Source organism: Cynara cardunculus (assembly GCF_001531365.2).
Source record: "Cynara cardunculus var. scolymus isolate 2C chromosome LG 2, CcrdV1, whole genome shotgun sequence".
Lineage (NCBI taxonomy): Eukaryota > Viridiplantae > Streptophyta > Magnoliopsida > Asterales > Asteraceae > Cynara > Cynara cardunculus.
In genome coordinates this window covers 44521652-44526432 of record NC_037529.1, presented here as the reverse complement: position 1 = coordinate 44526432, position 4781 = coordinate 44521652, and positions in this window count along the sequence as shown.

The window sequence follows — 4781 nt, the reverse complement described above, 5'->3', positions numbered from 1 at the left end:
GATGAACACTCAAGAACAATGTATGAACATTCAAAGAACAATCTTGAGTGCCAATGATTTCACTTTATTCAATATGAAAAACGTAAAAATCGACATTGTTTACAATAGGCCTAATCACCTATTTATACAAGAAGGCTAATTAGAAGATAACTATCTAGTGAGACTATTTAGCTAATCTTCTACTAACAGATAAAGTTTATCTAAATTATGGATAAGCTATAAATTAAGATAGACTTGAAGTCCAGCTGTCGATTAGTTATCTCCAGCTGTCTTCCATAGAATGATGATTCAACCTTTATCTTCATATTTTCATCGTATGCCTCTGGTTGAATTGCTGAAGACAACCCTAAGTGTTGTTGACCAAAGGGGTGATGAAGATGCTCTTTCATTGCATCTCTGGTTGTTCATCGACCTTCTAGTTGTTCTCCAGACTTGGTCAATTCTGCCTTAACGTCTTCATCGGTCTTCTGGTTCTTCATCACTTAYTGTTCTTCATTACTTTTACACTTATGAATTATGGGGTCTAATAATCTCCCCCTATGTAATCAACGAACAAACATGAACTAATCTATGAACAATATCGAAGAACAGAGACTAATCTAAAGAAAAGCAKCAMATTCCAAATTTTCATTGGATGATGAATTCTTACAGTACTGGAAGCAAAGACATTTCAATTTAAGGCAAAAATTTTAAAACTCTATTCATGATCTACCTTGAGATATTTCCCAAAAGCACAGTAGCAGTCTTCGATAGCTGATGACTGTAGATATCTCATGAATGAGTTGTTTCCCTTCTTCCCTTGGTACATGAGTTCTACCCAGTCTCTCTCTAATGACTTTTTGAAACCACTCAAGTGTATCGGTTGAATACTTGAATGCTTCAGTTAGTCTAAAAAATTTCTTTACCCCAAACTCATTCTTGAAGACAAGTCCAAGCTCGGGTTGAGTTAAGACCGAAGCAGATCTCTTCTCCTGCAGGCCAGGAAAGTCTTCATCAGGTGGAGTACAGGAGAGTCTTTTGATGCCTAGCTGAAAAGCAATATGAAGATCACTCTTGGCTCGATACTTCACCAGGGTCTCCATCATCTTCACAATCGCTCTGTTTGCCATCCCAAATCTTATGTCTTGATCCTGTCACTGAGCTGTGAACGCATAGAGGTCGATCAAGTTATAGGGATTGAGATTGATCAAGTCAATGTCATTGAAGATGCTAACCTGACCATGGGCTCTCTCCACTGTGTACTCGATGTATTTTATAGCTCTATTGACGAAGGTCCTCATCTTTATGTCCATAACCATCTTTATCCCATCGTTTGAAAAGATAGCCTATGGTGGTTGGGTGGTCTGTCTAACAAACCTATGGTGTAGGAGGTCCATGGACTCTGGCGATAGAATTGGAGGATTGGGAGTCAAACTTTCATCGCAATCGTGGTATAGGTACTGATGGATATTCTCCATCATAATGGGTTCCCTTGGTGGTATCTCCGTACGTCTCCTTAGCGACTTCATGTTCTCAATTATTTCATCGACTAAGCTCTGCGGAGCGTGCCTTAATGAAGAGGGAATGTCCGCTTGCACCTGGGTTGGTTCGGTTGGGGGTTGAGTTTGGGTTATGGGTTGTGTATCGATTGGCGATGGGATGGTTTCTTGGGTTTGCTCAAGTTAGGGTGGTTCAGGTTCATCGGTTTGTATTTGGGCTTGAGGTTGTTGAGGTGAAAAGGGTTGGATGTTTAGTTGTTCAGGTTCATTAGGTAGGGTGATGAAAGGTTCTTTGGTGCAAGGAGTTGGTGATGGGGTTAATGGCAGGCTTGGTGTTGGTGAGATAGTGAAAGGTGGGATGGTTTCTGTTGGTGGGGTTGATGGATTTTCATTGGTTGAGGAACTCAACATGATGGGTTCAAGTGTGGTAGCAAGGGGAACATGTACATTATGTACATCTACAGAGGGCTGAGCCTATGGTTCCCTTGCTTGGGTTTCTTGGCTTGGTGATGGTGGGTTTTGTGTTTGTTGGTGGGATGATGAAGGTACAGTGGATGGTGCTTCCTAAGTTGTAGCAGCCGGGTTCTCCCCCTCATAAGGGCCAATACCATGATCATCTCGGTCTGGATCCTCATGCCTTGGCCTCTTCTGCGAGCGGCTGGCGGAGCATAAAGCTCTACTTCTCTTCTTCTTGAGGCGGTGGGAGGCCAGGTAGGCTCTCATAGCCTTCTCTTCTTCTTGAGGCAGTGCGTGCTTGTTGATCAGCAAGGCTCTGGGAGAGAGCCTTGGTAGGTTGAGCCACTCGATGGATGAATTTAGCACTTATCTCGTTAAAAGAGGAGATAAGTGCCTTAGATAGAGCCCTGAGGTCGGCTCTAGTGGCATACTCCGTGCTTGAGGATGAAGCTTATGGTGGCACGGAGGTGGTGGTGGATGTAGATGGAGGTATGGGAAGATTGACGATGAGATTTCTCACCTCTACAGTGAAGGAGGAAAAGGCTTCATCGAGGGATGGGCCTGCAGAGGGAGGTGGAGGAGGGGGTGGTTGGGGTATTTGAGCTATTATAGTGGCTGGGAGTTAGGTTAGGGTGGTTTGGATGGTGGCAATTTGGTTGGTGAGGGAGGCAAGGGTTTCATCGATTGATGAAGGTGGTTGAGGTAGGGTTGATTGAGGGATTTGGGAGATGAGGGTGGCGGGAAGGGTGTTAAGGGTTTGGGAGATGGTGTTTATCTGGGTGGTGATGGAGGCTAGGGTCTCATCGGTCGCAGTTGCCTGGGCCGTGAGGGTGGCGATGGAGTTCATTATTAGTTGGTTTCTTTGGGTGGCAAAGGTGGAGGTGGTGTTATGGTGTTGGGTTACGGTTTGTTGTAGCATCTGGAGGCGGGTGGTGTTATCTTTGGTTTGGGTTTCGAGGGAGGCAAGGGTTGTCGAATGGGGGTTAGATCGATGGAGGGTGGGTTGTCGACAATCCCTTGGATGATGAGCTTTAGGTCTTCCAAGGACCGCATAACTGAGTCAACAAAGGCTTGGAACTCAGCCTTTGTGACCAGATCGGCCACGGGGGTAACCCTTGCAGCAACGGATGCTGCAGGTTGAGCCTCAGCTCCAGAGAGGCCTTCATTGCCTTGTGAAAATATAGGCCGTGAAGGACTTCCATCATGTCCTTGAGAACCCTCAAGTGAGGAGCTATCTCTTGATGTTGCAACTTCTTCTTCTTCCTCTTCCTCGGCAGGATAGGAGAAGTAAGTGTGTTTCCCCTTCGCTAGATCAAGTATCGAAGGGGGTTTTGTGCACAAATTGGAGACCGCTCTGAACGATCTAGGGGTGCATCAATGTCAGAAGCAACACATGCTTTTGGGTGTGTGGGTGGTTGTGTCGAGCCTTGAGGCGATGGGGCTCTTTTATCTGCATCGCCTCTCTGTTGGGAGAGGGGCGATGGGTGTTGTGGTTCCTCAGATAAATCATCTCTAGAGGCCCGAAGAATGGCCTCTGGATGGATGGTTTGGGTTGGGTTTGGTGTGGGTCGTCCTTGTTCAATACCCCTTTGGCCTTGATCGCCAGGGGTAGAGGTGGTGGTTGCCCTTTGAGAAGAGGGAGGGGGATTTGTTTGTGAAGGGCCGGGGGATGCACAAGGAGAGTCATCATCATCATCATCATCATCATCTTCATCATCCGATGAAGATGGCTCCTGTGCTCCCTCGTTTGTCTGAGGGGACGACTCTATTCGCTCTGGGGTAGCTGCCCTTGGTCCATGGGACAGCAGAAAGCGTTCGTAAGTTCTTTGAATCTCAGATTTCTCTGGAATGACCCTAAGCATGGCTCTGGAGATTGGTCTGTTGATGGTGTATCCTTCCTTTGATAGTGTGGGTCGATGGCCATGCATCTTGAAGAGGGGAGTGAAGGGTTCCTCGGTCGGTAAGTTATGTTTCCTTATCGCATCCCCGATGAAGAGAGATAGGAAACGAGGAAAAAAACAGAAGTTAGGGGTTTGCCGGTAGCCTGGAGCTTGCACTTCTTGACTACGGCGGAGTGAATCTCATTGTATATGAGGAAGGCGTAGTCAAGATGGATGTTGAAGAAGAGTCCATACATAATCGACATTATGTTTATGTTGCCTTGATCCATCGTCCTAAGCTTGCAGGTGAGTGCCCTGTTCAATATGGAAAAGAACATGTTCCACATTGGCGGTAAAAACTGCCTCTTAAAATCGGAGGCATTGCGTAGGTCACGATTGTAACCTAGCATTTGGATGAATCGGAGGATGTCTGAGGTGGTGTGTTGGTCGGCATATTGGTCAATGCCGAGCTCTCGGTGGGTGGGAATGCAAAGAACCCTAGAAACTTTTGCCCGAGAGATCTTGAGTGAGAGGATCATGTCGTTTGGGGCGTCAATGTCCCCCATTATGCCACGACTATCAGGGTCATACTCGCAGGTCTGCCAGTATTGTTGGATGTACTTTAGTGGTACGCCATTGTCGGTTAGAGTCAAGGCGGGTAGAAGAATGCAGTTGTGGAAGAACTCGATCATGACAACAAACCTGTCGTCAAACAGGGTGATTCGAAGTTCGATGGCGTGGTTGTTGGGCTTCATTGGGAGGAAGACTATCGTGCGGCTGCTGGCACCGGTGGATTGAACGTGGCTGTCGTTGTCATTGGACTCGTGTGATGTGGAGGATGCCATTGCGTATGAAGTTGCAGGTGAGATTGTTCGTCAAAGTCTGTGTGCAGGTTTTGGAAGCGTAAAGGGTGAATGGAGGTTGACAAAAGGTTATTTATAGGTGGGGATGTGGGGGGGGGTGTGAG